The 16,419-nt window shown below is 31.9% G+C and overlaps 1 protein-coding gene across 4 annotated transcripts in view; it reads right to left on the bottom strand.

The window, feature by feature from the left end:
- The window catches only part of LOC118188619 (uncharacterized), a 45,087-nt gene that overhangs the window by 25,203 nt on the left and 3,465 nt on the right, over positions 1 to 16,419 (bottom strand). Inside the window, exon 2 of one of the 4 annotated variants that reach the window (XM_035359109.2) lies at positions 3,383 to 3,422. The exons of 1 other annotated variant lie outside the window; for it this stretch is intronic. The gene's annotated coding sequence lies outside the window, so the exon portion shown is untranslated. Of the gene's footprint in view, positions 1 to 1,706; positions 1,789 to 3,367; positions 3,423 to 16,419 lie in introns of those variants that run through there. 2 more of the 4 variants (XM_035359110.2, XM_085812003.1) reach the window with 2 other exon arrangements.

Raw genomic sequence — 16,419 nt, forward strand, 5'->3', positions numbered from 1 at the left:
GTCTTTCAGTTCATATACTTATATTCGGGAAAGTTTTATACTCATTACGAAAAAATAAAATTAGAAGTTTGACTCTCATACGACAAAAATTGAACAGGATATTTAATTAAAACAATTTACAATTTTTGATGTCATTTTCAATTTGCCTTAAAGGATTATTAATTCAGTTAAAATAATTCAAGGAAATAAGTTTAAATGAAGTGCAGCAAAAAATGTGTACAATTCAATAAGACCGTATAAAAAAGTTATGTGGTGTCCACAGACACTTTTCTTTTCCTTTTTGCTTCCTTGTACGAAGTAAAAAGGAAGTATTGTAATCGTGAAAAGTTTCAGGCAGCATATTTCAACGAAAATATCAATTTTGATCGTTATCGAATGCAATTTAATGATGTTTTTGCATGATATCGGTACGTAACGACAGAATAAAAGACTCATTTCCTCCAAAAAAATTATAAAACTGCTTTAAAATTAATTCTGAAGAGAATTTTTCGTGGCCTCTGTACGAACGTATGTACGTACGTGCGTATCTCGCATAACTCAAAAACGAGTAGTCTCAGAATGTTGCAATTTTGTATATAGGACTGCTATAACATGTAGCTGTGCACCTCGTATTTTGGTTGCAATCGGCCGCACCAAACGTATATAAATATATTTATATATACATCCACTTTGTTACCCCGCTCAGTGATCTCAGTTCCTTTACTCTTATATGTTTGTAAATTGTACATTTTTTGCTTTAAAAATTATTTAATTGTGTTGTTTTTATCTTCCGGTTAAGGTTTTTATGCCTTTAGTAAATCTGTGTGCAATGTTTTTAGAATTATCAACAATTTTGATAAGTTGTTTAAGTGCCGCTAAGCCTTTTTTCTGATGGCGGCCATTGATGTTCACATTTGAAACATGAGACTAGCGGATTTGTTGCCAATCTAGAGAAACTTAGCTTCGCAACAACAAAGATAACGCCTTCATTTATTATCGCCAATTAAATCATGCTTAATTCTTTCTGGAATTTTTTCGAGGAAATAAGTGTTTAAGATTTACTTCGTAATTTTTATATAGATATTTGAAGTTTTTATGTATTTTTGCCTTCTCGCGAAGTGAGAACTGAATTAATTGAATGAGAAATACTCAATCGTCTGTGAAAATTGTTTCTTCTTTGTTTTGTTTGCTTAATTTCTTTTATACATCATTCTAGCTTTATAGTATTTGAATAGAACATGTGGCAACGATTAGATAATTCTATTCTTTAAATGATATAAATTTTGTGCATTATGAGTTATAATATGAACGAAATATAATACTGTTAAGTGAATCTAGCGCCAGAGTGTCGCTATGGTAAACAAATACTAGAGTGAATTTTAAAGAATGCATTTATTCTATTGTGGTTTATGCGCTGTCGGTGAAGTAGATTTAACTCAATCCAATAAGTTTAAATGAAATGCAAGAAAAAATGCGTATAATTTAATATTCCGTACAAGGAAGTCATGTGGTGTACAGATGAGATTTTTTAAAATTTTCAAAAAGGAAGATTCCCAAAACAGCATAAACCTTAATTCCGAAAACAGCAAGACGAGTTCGTTAAATCTGCATGTACATTCCACAGCTCATTTGGGCTTCTTGTACTGCAGAAATCTGTAGAAAGATTTTTTTTTTTGCCCCCTTTAAAGGAAGATATAAAAAGAGAAAAAAGAAAAGGAAATACTCACCCCCTTTAGTTATCTGACCTTCCCCTGTTTCCTCTATTATTAATAATTTAGAGTTCATATCACTGATATAAAAAGAACCCCTTCATCGAAAAGACAATCGGGCTAACAAAATAGGAAAATGAATAAAAAATCAGGGAAAAAAATATTCTAAAAAAATGAAGAAGCAGCACACATAATCATTCATTACATATAATACTACCATATACATATACTTTTATTTAAAAAAATTTCTTAAATTTATTTTATGGATGTGAAGGAGACGGAAATTATTGCAAAAATAAGCAATGTCAAAATTGTTCCACAACTTATTGGTTAAAAGAGATTTAAAAGGGGTGTTAGGAATACTGATCCAAATGCTTTCTAAATTATCTCCATTTGAATTTAATTCTTAAGAAATATATCTACTCAAGAAGAAAATTCAAATAATTTATAATAAAATGCCACTCCAGGCCATTTATTTTAAGTAGCACATTTGCATACTAAAATTCTCGAAGTACAAACTATATTAGTATGAATCTATGAACGATTGTTCAACTGCAATATACAGAGTGATTATGATTAAAGTTGCAATTTCAAAATGCTCTGACAGGTAGTAGTTTTACAGTTACAAACTTTAAAACTACCTGTCAGAATGATTTGATATTTTACCAAAACAATTGTGAGGCAATGAATTTTGTTTGGTGAAGGAAAAAAAATAGTTCCAAAATATGCCGAAAGATGGCACTATCACAAGTAAGTCCTAAATGGATTTGTTAAATACAGGAATGCTGTTAGCCGAAAGGAAATGAAAGACTTCAAGGCTTTAAGACAAATTTATTAGCAAAAAGACAAGAATGCGTGTTTACAGCAGAAACAGTGATAGTGACAAGAGGAAAAAAGGAGCTTCACAAATGAAACACCTTATGGATGATTAACGCATAAGTTATTTGATTAAGCCTTGTTAAGCTACTATTTGGAAGTGCAAAACAGCATGCTCCACAACTGATCAGAGGGTATCTGTGTTGATACTATGAATGTGGAACGTGATGCTTGCCTCCAAGTTGGCTGGGCTGGATACGCTATCTGGCCACTGTAAACAACATTTTTCAAGTATCCCCAAAGTTAAAAATCAGACGGGATTGTTGTTGGGGAACATGGAGGCTGTGCTGTTGGAAAATGGTAGCTTAACTAGCCATCAGCGGCTGTTTCACACAAGTTTTCACACAAGTTCACACAATTGTGTTTCACACAATGTGTGGAGGAGTGCCATTTTGTGCGATCTACATACTGACGTTTAAATGCCAGAAGGACATGGCTAAGCAAAAGTGCTTCATACCGCTTGCCAGTAACAGTGCAGGTAACGGAACCTGCAGGTGTGTAATCTCCTCAAAGAAGAATGGACTAATGACAAAACAGAAAAGCTTCACAAGCAGAGCACGATCCTTCTTTGTCAGAGTCAATGAAGCACTCAAGCAAAGCAGTATGTGTCCTGCTAATACTCTGCATTTTTATCACAGCTATGTCTGTGGTACGCATGTCACACCTTAATAATTTGCATATTTCCACAACAGCAATATAAACTCTGACAGTGCCATGTATTGCCATATTTTGGAAGTTAACAAAACTGTTAACTTAAAAAAAAAAAAAAAAAAATTAGATCAACTGAATTTCTATAAACTCACTCGCAGTAACCTTACTTTAGTATATATGACAGCATTACAGATTTTCACTTCCCTCCTGTAAACAGATACACACTTATTTATTTATCAATCACAATTTTTTTATACAAAAGCACATTATGATACACAAAACTTTTCTTCTAATCTTTAGAAGAACTTAGATTATTTAAAAATATTAATACATTACAACAATCAGAAACAAATTTACGCTGTGTACGATAATATCAGATTAAGGTGCAGATAGTATGGCTATCCAAGGTAGTAGGTTTAATGAGGTGATAAACAAATCAAAAATTAATAAGAATTAATTATTTTACTAGTATTAATACAGATAATAGTCTTAATAAAAGTACTATTATCTTTTTTCATCAACCATTTGTAGAAATAAAATCTGTCACCAACAGTACAATTTACCACTAATAACGAACAAACATGATATCAGATACTTTATCCATTGATTATCTAATTAAATAAAGAGGATCTGTTGCTCCTAACTTTTTGACAGAAATGCTTAACCAATTCTGATCTCATATTTATTTAAGTTTTTATACACTTTATCCATAATTCATATCTGCTGATTAAATAAAGAACAATCTGTCTTTCGAATTTCCATGGAATGATTACAGCAAATTTGGTTAGACTTCATCATCTCATAGCTGACAGGAAAATAAAGTACCAGGTATATTTATGAAAATATTTTACAAAACTTACTTCTTTCAAAATGAAGACGGTTAGAAAAAGTTAATGAATTAAATCTAACAGCATGCAAAGTAACTCAAAAAAAAAAAAAAAAAAAAAGAGTACTCGGTCACAGGAAATTTTCAAGCACTCAGAAATAAAAGTTTCAGTTGGTATTCCAAAGTTAAATATCTTTTATAGTGTTTTGTGTTTGAATACCATGTTAATTCTTCTTTAGATCAAGATGAATAAGATGAAATAAGATTGCGTAAAACTAATAAATGTACGAGATATTTTACATATCTTGTCTTTATATAAATACAAAACTGAGATAAATAAAAAGTATTGCCTCACTACAGTGCAGATGTTATGAAAAAAAACTAACTAACTCTAGCAGAAATTTCTTTTAAAACACCTGGGAGAAGAATTTTAAACTTGAAAATGGTAGATTTTAAGTTTGAGGAAACTTCTGGGAATTTGAGAAAAATAGCTAATGAAATGTAATAAAAAATATATTGTTCATAACATAATTCTGAAATTCTGCAAAACAATAAAATATACAAGGAGTTTCACTCAATGCAGAGATAAGAACTGTCAAAAATATTATTTGCCACCTTAAAACTATCGAAGTTAAACAAAACTTGTACACTATATAATTACTAATTCCAGTACATATTCAGCAACTCCAGACCCCAATTTTGATTAACATATTTGGGATATTTTGCAAGAAAAAGTATTAGATTCAGAATTTATGACAGAAATGAACTTGGAAAAAGAAACTCACCACATAATAGGGGAAAAACAATAAACATAATATTCGTCTTAATAGAAGTAATGAAAATAAATAAATAAAATGACATTTTTCTGTTACGAAGGATAGTTTACTTAATGTTCGCTCCTTCATATTCCATATATCTCACATAGAAATTTTCAGGAATTTAGCTACTATACAACAAAACTGGGTGGACTAAAAAGCAGATTAAAAAAAAAAAAAAAAAATCTGGTTTGATTTTAAATTACGTCCAAAGGGGTGTTTTTTTAACATTTTATGTGTTACATTTATTTATTAATTATCACGTTCTTTGCATTTAAACCATAAAATTCAGTTCAACAGCAATATTGCAAAAAGTTTTAAAATGAGCATATCTTTAGAATTTCATATACAGAGACTCGTGCAATGGGGATAAAAATGTTTTTTTCTGTACAACGTTGCCATTGCTCACTTCGAAATCCTCGAGTTTGTTAAAACTTTTACAAATTAGGAAATCTATAATAAAACAAATTTCAAATTTAGTCTTCCACATGCCCATATTTGTAAGAGGATTACATCATTCAAAACTCGATGGCTCTATATACCGTTGTTTCATCACAATGCGAGAAATATACATACATTTATGTAGATTTTGATTGTTTAATTTCTTTAAATATAACACAGGGCGATAATACTTTGTGGCAACAGTACGAGAAGTGATTCGCTGTTTGTAGTAAACTGACACAAAATCGCAAAACGAAAACAATAGTCCTTCGGGGACAAAGCCTTTTTGGACTAAAAATAAAGTTCAATGAAAAACACATTTCTTTGCTTTTTTCTAAGCAAAATCAAATGCACAAAAAATACAAGAGTATATTATATAAGAATACATTATATAAGAATATATAATGCAGATGTAATTTTTATATGCATTATATAAGAATATATAATGCATATAAAAATTACATCTGCAAACTGTTGGAATTAAAAACAACTGAATGAAATCATACAATTTCAGTTAAAATTAGTAGAACTGCTTTGCACTTAGAAGGAGAAGAAAGAAGGATTTAAAAGGAGGTTAGCAGTCTTTAAAAGAGAGCTCCTTTGTATTTAGGAGGGAAAGAAAGAAGGGTTTAAAAGGTGGTTATCAAAGTGATTATAAGAACTCGGGTAGTGTAAAATATTCAACCAAAAATCATTTCAGCAATCACAAAAAATATAACTAAATCAGCCTAGAAACAGCAGCAAATTAGCCTAAGAATCTGCAATATAATTACATGCATCTAAAACAATTATTATATTGCTTTTTAAACATATGTTTAAAAATATTTTTTTTTTTTTTTTTTTTTTTTTTAACTTTACCCTACCCTTATAAAATTATTTAATTTAAAGATTGAGATAGTTCAGAAGGAACCTCCTAGCAGAACTCCCATTACATTATTTTATAATGAAATTTTTTTTCTTGATGCATATTTATCATAAAAATTGAAAAGGACATTGAACTAGATTTAACAAAATTAGAGCAGCAGCTTCTTTTGCTGAAAATATGCTTATCAAGAAATGTTATTCCCTCAAGGGATATGAAGCAGGTCTAATGCATAAACTTCCTCATGCAAAGAATCTGAAACTGAGTATTTTTCACCTCGGTTAACAGAGCTTGGAACCGAATGCTTATGGAGAATGATAGTGATTATTTAAATACCAATTCCACCATCATAATAAAAATAATGGATCAATATTGTTATTTAAAGAAAAAGAACATTCTCAATTTCCAAAAAAATTAAATGATGCTTCTTGCACATATGATTTGGTTTTACTTTACCCAAATAAATGAGTCCATTTCTGATATTTAAATGAATATAAGATTTAAGGCACAAGCTAATTTCCCTTAAAAAAGTCTCTTTTTCTAAAATATATTTTCTCTGCTTAGGAAGGCTTACATATCATTATATTTTACATGCTGCATACTGATTTATCTTTATATCAGTAATCTTGGTTGCTCAAGTATTTCTACAAACTGAATGCTGACTAAAAATTGTATCTTTTTAAACTTTATCAAATATATTCTGAAACCTATGTTTATTAAGTACATTATAATACGAATATGCCTATAAATGCCAATGCCAAGTAAAAAACTGATTTTATTCTCACTCCTCAGTGAAAATGAACATAGAGAAAACAAAAAATATGAGTTTTCAAATGTTTGTAATGCTGGGTTATGCAAAGAATGCTTTAACCCAGGGCTTTTTAGCCTTTTTTCAGTCATGACTCCTTTTTATCACTGAGTTGTGACCCCAAAATATTTATGAAAATTTTTGGGACCTCATAAAGCATTGCACAAATCCGACACACGCGCGAGTAAAATTGTCAATTTTTTCACTTGTACTGTAATATACTATTGCAGTTTAAAGTCTTTAATTTCTAATTTTAAGACATAGAACAATGTGAAAATTTTAAATAAGCAAGAGACAAAATGACAGTGTCACATTCAAGGCAAGCAAAATGAATATTTATATTATAAAAAGAATGCGTTGAAACATTTTAATTTTTTTTCTTCGTCTGTATTGTATTATCTTTATCTATTTTCAGATACGTTATGTAAAAATATTCGGTAATTGTAAAATTATTATAATAAGTTAAAGAAATATCAAAACTGCTAAAATTTTTGGCGACCCCCGACCCACAGTTTAAGAAACTCTGCTTTAACTTGTACCATACGATGCAAAATCTATTTCATACAATAAAGTTTTCCAGATTAATAGTGTGCTTATAGTAAGTCGAATGCTACATATGTGACATATGTGTCCCAGCCTTTGGCTTGAAAACCGTTTGTCAAAAAATTCCAAATGCTAAATTTACCTTATTTACGACATACTTTGTTCACTTGGATAGAAAATGGTGCAAATTTTTTTAAATCATACTTATCAGATTCATTTCATAAGTTATGAGATAGGATTGGATTATTTCATTTACATAAAGCATGCAATGGCTATCTATCTCCATCTCAATTATGAAAGAGTCACATAGAAGATAGAAATGGGCACTACTACATCCCTTTCTTCCTAGCCTTTTAAAAATTTTATATTAAAAGATTTTAAGCCCCATTTTGAAAGTTTACCTACTATTACAAACATCTGATTAATACCTATGCCTTGTGAAAAAAATGCAGTCTGCCCCTCTTAAACTATTACATTGTTCAAATAAGATTATTTTACTACAGTACTTGATTTGAGACTTTTCATGAGATTATAGTATGAAAACAAATTTACTTCTCTCTTTCATTAGCACTACAACATTCAAAGTACACAATTAAAATTTAATTACTTTCCTAAGTAATTTTTCTTAAATTTTTAAAGCTGCATTACCTAGAATTCAGGCAAAATTAAACCAAAAGGTAATTTTACAAGTGACATTTGACTAGACACAGTAAATGCCATTTGACACTATAATCGGCATGGACATTCTTAAACAAGGTGAAGTTAACATAAATAAAGATGGTGTTTGCATTTCGAAACATGCTGTTAAACAAACTGATCCCAAAATGTACACATAATATGACAAATACAGTCAAAAGTCGTTAATCCGGACTTGTCGGGACTTCGGCGATTCCGGATTATCGATTTTTCCGGATTATAGATCATCAGTTTAAATCTCGTAAGATGGCATGCAGAAATTCTAAAATTAAAAATATGAAACCGTAATTTATGAAATAAAAAACAATTATGATCTAAAGTGTATCAAAATTTACAAAAAAAAAAGCTTAATATTTATTTGTTTACTTTATTAAACATTTCTTTCAATGTAAGTTGTTTAAGTTGCTTCATTTTATCTGATAATACTTTCTCTTTAATTCTATAAACAGACATAATTTCTTGTTCAGTTACAAAGTTCCGCTGTTCAAGTCCTGTTAATTGCTGTGCCGAGAATACCGACTAACTTGTCAATCGAAATTTTTTCGTTTTCACTAACCTCTCTGTCACATTCTTCATGCCTTTATCCATTTTTTGCAGCAATTCCACTTTTTGTTTGTTGGACATCAAAACATACTTTCGTTTTGTAGATCCTTTGGAAGTTCCAGCATCGGAAATTCTATTTGACATAAGTTCGAAAGTTCAAGTTTACTTTTATAAAATTGCTCTTACAGTCTGCTAAAAATAATAAGCGGGATCCAATTCGAAGATTAAGGAACAACGCAATCATTAACATTAACTGAAATAGATAATTAGATCATTTTAGCTTACACCGTCCGTTATACATTAAACGCGGAGGCGAAAACGTATTCTTCACTTGCGCACACGCATATGCGCAGTAGTCAAGGTCTTACGCGCACGCGTAAAACTCCTGTGCGCATGTGCAGAAAGTTTTTAGCTTTGAGGTCCGGATTATAGATCATTCCAGATTATGGGTGTCCGAATTAACGACTTTTGACTGTATTATAAAATCAATAATATTTCTCTTAATCAAAACATTTAAATTAGAAATTGCTCAGCATGTGATGATAGGAGGAAAAAAAAAATAGCAGAACAACATGGCTTTAGTTACTGATATTATGATACATCAGCAACAGCATAAAAAGGATACTGCTAAACTGTATAACGACACCTGCAAATTTAAAGATTTTTAGATATTGAAAACAAAAAGCAAAATTTTCAAATTAATGGAATTTGTGAAAAAATGCCGAGAAGTAGTAATAAATAAACAGGAAATAATAGAAGTACTCCATTCGATGACAGTATCTCAATTATAATTCAATTAATGGGCATCGAAATCAGCAGAATAGTTTAAAATAAATATAAAAAATATCATTACTGTTAGTGAAGGAAACAAAAGAGGTTGCTGAAAATGAAAAAATTTTGATAATCTAGTAGGAATTCTCAACATGTTAATTAGATGACTTTATGACTGAACAAGAAATTATGTATATTTATGAAATTAAACAGAAAGTATTAGCATAAAAACTGAAGTAACTTAAAACAACTTAATGAAATGTTTAATAAAATAAATAAATAAATAATGAGTCTTTTTTTTTTTTTTTTTCCTGTCAATTTTTTCTTCTTTAAAGGTATAAAATGCTTCATTATTTCATAAACAAGTATTTCAGATTTTTTATTTTTAAAAATTTCTACATGTCATCTCAATAAATTTAAACTGATGACCTAAAATCTGTAAAATTCCCAAAACCAGAAAAGCCAAAGTCCCGATCTCAAACTCAAACTCTGTGCTGCATTTTGGTTATTTTGAAACACAGCGAAAGTAACATCTTTATTACGTGATCACCAATTACCTACTTCCAAAGCAATCAAAACATCTACATTGCTTCAAATTAGAACTGACAGAAGAAAGTAATCGCGAAATTCATTTCAAAAGCAAACCTCAGCCACATCTTCGACTAGCACGTTTCATAATCACAAATGATAAAATTAACATTCGTAAAGAATTAGAAAAGAGAGAAACTCCATGAAATGTACTAAAAGTTCTTGGAAGTGTAATATGTGTACAATGTGCTTATGCAAAACAACTTTAGGTTTCGGATTTCACATACATTTTCATTATATTTCAGACATATAAATAAACAATGCTTTTCAGAGCCATACAATTTTAAAAAGTAGAAACCTTACAATGCTTATCATGAACTCATCATACATAGAACTGCATATATATGTGCGCTTTTGTAAACACAGGGTATATAAAATATATATGGAATACTTATATGTTAATATACACTACTGGTCATTAAAATTGCAACACCAGGAAGGAAGGAATGATCTGACAAACATCAACACGAAAGGAAGAAGTTGGGATATGCAAATAATTAGTATTTCGGTGCATTTAGATGACATATGAGGAAGAAACGACATCTGAAGCACTGTATAAAAGAAAAGTTGTGTAGTGGATTTCTCATTCGGAATTTGCTTTGTAAGGTTGGAATTTACTCAGAATATTGTGTTATGACTCGAATAAGAGGTCGTTGCCTGTAGTGTAGATTATCATTCAGTGATATCACCAGTCGCACTGGTCGACATCTAACCACGATCATGCGAATACGGAACCAATGGATGGCCGAGGGTCATACTGAATGGCATGCAGGATCTCAACACACTCCCATGATTAACACCAGAGAAGATAGACATATCGTGAGGTCAGCCCTGCAAAACTGTACAACTGCATCGCATACCATTAGTCAGGAAACGGGTATATTTGCAGCACGCCCAATATCAGCTCATAAGGTGTGCAGGCTATCATCAGGGTGACCATTACTTCGCTTCCCTCATCAATGCAACATATAGAGAGATGGCGACTTTGGTGCACCAACCAAGAAAGCTAAGTACAGGAATGGCACAATGTTTGATTCATGAAGAAATGAAAATTAAAATAGGAATATTTTCACTTGCCTGATCTAGAGAATATGGTAACAGGTGATTTGCCAACAGTTTTTATGGTGATAAAGATTGCTAACTGGGAATCTGGAAATGACTAACAATAATATAAGATACAATAACCTATGCCAAATAAGTTCTATGTTTTAAGTAAAAGTAACTATTTTCAGCCACATTTACTATATTTATGTAAGTGTTATTTTGTTGTGTTTTATGCTTTACAGTACTTCCTACTTTCTTTTAAACTTTACTTAATTATACATTATGTATTATATGTACACTGCGCGCAGCAGGAAAAAAAAAAGGAGAGACAGTTCTATATCTTCTGTTTTACTGTACCGATTGACAAAATTCAAATTGTGTTTTTCATATCTTGATAGCACGATTTAGGATATAGAGTCAAAAGTTGTTATCCGGACTCGTCGGGACTTCAGCGATTCCGGATTATCGATTTTTCCGGATTATAGATCATCAGTTTAAATCTGGTAAGATGGCATGCAGAAATTATAAAATTAAAAATATGAAACCATAATTTGTGAAATAAAGAACAATTATGATCTAAAGGGTATCAAAATTTACAAAAAAAAAAAAAAGCTTAATATTTATTTGTTTACTTTATTAAACATTTCTTTCAATGTAAGTTGCTTTGTTTTATGTGATAATACTTTCTCTTTAATTCTATAAACAGACATAATTTCTCCTGCAGTTACAAAGTTCCGCTGTTCAAGTCCTATAATTGCTGTGTCGAGAATACCGACTAATTTGTCAATCGAAATTTTTTCGTTTTCAATAACCTCTGTGTCACGTTCTTCACTATCGGAAGCGAATTATAATGACGAGGAATTTGATTTAAATCATATCAAAGATGGAGTACATCGAGATGAAATACTACATTTAGTAAGGAATTATAAGCCAAATAAAATAAAAACATCTGCCCTGAAGATAAGGATAGTGCTGACAGATCAACTTCCAATTCATAGCGCGCCGCGGCATCCCCCTCCCCCAACGCAGAGCAGCGTGAAATTGATAAACAGATTTCAGAATGGTTAGAGAAATGAAAGATATGCCTTTATCCATTTTTTCCAGCAATTCCACTTTTTGTTTAATGGACTTCGAAACATACTTTCGCTTTGTAGATCCTTTACATATTAGTAAATATATATCGGAAATTCTATTTGACATCATCGAAAGTTCAAGCTTACTTTTATAAAATTGCTCTAACAGTCTGCAAAAAATAATAAGCCGGATCCAAATCGAAGATTAAGGGACAATGCAATCTGCAACATTATCTGAATTAGATAATTTTAGCTTAGCTTATACCGTCCATTATACATTAAACGCGCATGCGCAAACGTATTATGCACATGCACACACGCATATTCGCAGCCGTAAAGTGCTTGCATCAACGCAACGCATGCGCAGAAATTTTGTAGCTTTGAGGTCTGGATTATAGATCATTCCGGATTATGGGTGTCTGAATTAACGACTTTTGACTGTATATCATTGTTCTAACATAAGTATTTTGACCCAAAATCGGACTTTTTTCTGAAATAACATACCAATTTTTTTCCATATTTCGATTCTGCGACTCCAATTATGCCAAGATATTAAATTTTGTAAAATTTGATGCGAAATTTACGGAGAAATTCAATAATTTATCTTGGCCCAATTTTTTTTAGTTTGCGCCAAGAATAATTCTCTTGGCGAACTTCTTAATATGTAGCAACCAATTTTCCTTTTCATTCTATTAAGGCGGAGTGGGGAAAAATGGCACCTCTTTCCTATCTTTTTACACTGTGTATGAGCCGAAAAATGTCACGTCGTTTCTAGTTCCAAATAATTTTAGCAAAGTGTCTTATTTGCACAGTGTATTATTGTATGTTTTATTGCTTTCAACAAAATGTGCCAATATATAAATTTACATATACTGAATACAAAATTGTAATTTTTTGCAAGTATGCTTAGAAATACGTCTACTTTAAGATGATGGTAAAAATTTTATCGATTATAATTCAAAAATTTTTTGAAAATTTAAAAAAATTATTTAATTATTTATTTAAATTTCATAAAAAAGAGAGATTAATAAATATATACCAAACTCAATTAACATTGAGGAGCTAAAATTTTGAGAGCTAATTTTTTAAAAACTACTTGTGCGATTTTTACAATAATTTGTAGTCTGGCATAATTTGAGTCGTAGAATCAAAATATGGAAAAACTTGGCAAATTATTTCAGAAAAAGTCCCATTTTGTGTTAAAATACCGATATTAGAACAATGTTATATATAAATTTAATACATATCCTAAGTCGCAGTTTCGAGACATGAAAAACGGAAGTTGAATTTTGTCAATCTGCCCAGTAGAACGGGAGTTAGAGAACTGTCTCCCCTTTTTTTTTTGCGCAATGTACAAATATATTTCATCCTTGAAATCATATACATGTTCAATAAATAAACATAAATCGGCATATAATAAATATATATATGCAAGATATAAACACATGAAGAAAAATTTATTACCAAATTAAAACATAATTAGAACAAATTGACAACAGACCTTTAAATTAAATTACTAATTTTTAATTTAATCCCCCCCCTTCAAATTGTCTGCACTTTCCCTGCAAACTTTTGCCCAACAGCTAGCCAGAACTAAAACACTTTCCATGCTTATAAAAATACAGTCAAAAGTCGTTAATCCGGACTCATCGGGACTTTGGCGATTCCGGATTATCAATTTTTCCGGATTATAGATCATCAGTTTAAATTTCGTAAGATGGCATGCAGAAATTCTAAAATTAAAAATATGAAACCGTAATTTATCAAATAAAGAACAATTATGATCTAAAGGGTATCAAAATTTACAAAAAAAAAAAAAAAAAAAAAAAAAAAAAAAAAAAAAAAAGCTTAATATTTATTTACTTTATTAAACATTTCTTTCAATGTAAGTTGTTTAAGTTGCTTCATTTTATGTGATAATACTTTCTCTTTAATTCTATAAAAAGACATAATTTCTTGTTCAGTTACAAAGTTCCGCTGTTCAAGTCCCGTTAATTGCTGTGCCGAGAATACCGACTAACTTGTCAATCGAAATTTTTTCGTTTTCACTAACCTCTCTGTCACATTCTTCATGTTTTATCCATTTTTTGCAGCAATTCCACTTTTTGTTTGTTGGACATCGAAACATACTTTCGTTTTGTAGACCCTTTGGAAGTTCCAGCATCGGAAATTCTATTTGACATAATCGAAAGTTCAAGTTTACTTTTATAAAATTGCTCTTACAGTCTGCAAAAAATAATAAGCGCAATCTAATTCGAAGATTAAGGAACAACGCAATCATTAACATTAACTGAAATAGATAATTAGATAATTTTAGCTTACACCGTCCGTTATACATTAAACGCGCAGGCGAAAACGTATTCTGCACTTGCGCACACGCACATGCGCAGTAATCAAGGTCTTACGCGCACGCGTAAAACGCCTGTGCGCATGTGCCAACGCGGCGCATGCGCAGAAAGTTTTTAGCTTTGAGGTCCGGATTATGGGTGTCCGAATTAACGACTTTTGACTGTATTGCAACCAAATATGCATTCTCTTTCACTACTTTGCCTTTTTGCTGAAGGCATGTTGCTTAGCCTCTGCTGCCTATTCTCTGTTATTTAAAATGTACTTGCATATCTAAAATTGTGGAAGTCATATAGTACCCCTAGTATTTTACAAGTTAAAAAGATAATGTGCTAATAAATTCGTAATCTATAAACAAATTATGTTTAACTACTAAGTTGGTCATGCTTCTTCCAAAACTCCATCTGATCACACACTACACAATTTCCATGTAACTACACAGCAGTTTTCTCGTCCATGATTCAAAAGTAGTTTGGTATCTTTTAATATCAACTTATCTGCAATGAGCAACATTATTTCAGCTCACACACACACATACAGGGTGTTTCATAGATCATGGGACAAACTTGGAGGTGTGGTGGAGCATACTAAAACATGCATTTTTTTATAGGAATGTAGGGTCTAAAGTACGGGTTAAGGCAGGAATGCCAAAAAAAAAAAAAAAAAAAAAAAACATGTGAGGAAAATGTGTTTGTGTACAAAATCAACGCAAAGTTCTTCTTTGTAGCAATACAGTATTCACAATAAGTGTTCAAAATTGCGACCACCAGCAGTAATACACGCTTGGTAACGTCGCAGAAGGGATTGACAAGCATTTTGAAAAATGACAAGCATTTCGCGCATGCTTGTAGTCACAATGGATAGTCGTGCAACGAGGTCCTCCAGTGAGTCAACGGGAGTCTCGTAAATGATGCTCTTCAGATGGCCCCATAAAAAAAATCCATGCTGGATAAATCTGGCGAACGGGGTGGCCATTGAACAGGTCCACCACGGCCAATCCATCAACCTGGAAATGTCCCATCCAAATAATTGCGGACCCGCACGCGGTTATCTGTTGGTGCACCATCATGCTGGAACCACATGCAATCACGAACGACAGCCGGAACATATTGCAGCAACTCCGGTAGCACCTCTTGCAGAAAAATATGATAACATAAGCATTTGTATGTGCAAGTAAGAGGTATGGGCCTATGAGGTAGTCGTTAACAATACCCGCCCACCCATTCATGGAAAAGCGGGTATGGGTGCAAACCATTTTCATGCAATACTCTACAAACAGTGGAATGACTCGGCTGCAGACGGTGTGCAATAGCTCTTGTACTTGTCTGATGTGATTCATACACAATGTTCAAGATGGATTCTTCAATGTGAAGTTGTCGTGCACTTCTTCCACTCCTAGTGTCAGAGGTGGCTTCAAATGACCCGTTTTCAAACAGAGACAGATGCAACCTCTTGAACATTGCGAGCTTCGGCATACGCCTGTTCGGAAACCATTCCTGGTACAACCGTAGTGCTGCTCTGCCGTTCCCATTAACAGCACCATGCATGAGATGCATGTCAGCTTTTTCCCTGTGCGTAAACTCACCAATCACGCTTGACATCAGAGTTGCGAATGATCCTCTGATGCATCTGATCGTGGTTTTTCCAGCTCACTACTGCCCGCTACCACTGCATTGCCAGCCAATCACAGCTGTAGTTCCTATTACTGTTCCCTTTTTTGAACATTTATTGTGAATAATGTATTGCTGCAAAGAAGCACTTTGCACTGATTTTGTACATAAACACATTTTTCTTCTCATGTTGTTTTTTCTGCATTCCTGCAGCAACCCATCACTTTTCCTATACAAA

The sequence above is a fragment of the Stegodyphus dumicola genome, chromosome 2 (assembly GCF_044657685.1).
Source record: "Stegodyphus dumicola isolate Sdum_Otavi_A_Nest chromosome 2, ASM4465768v1".
NCBI lineage: Eukaryota > Metazoa > Arthropoda > Arachnida > Araneae > Eresidae > Stegodyphus > Stegodyphus dumicola.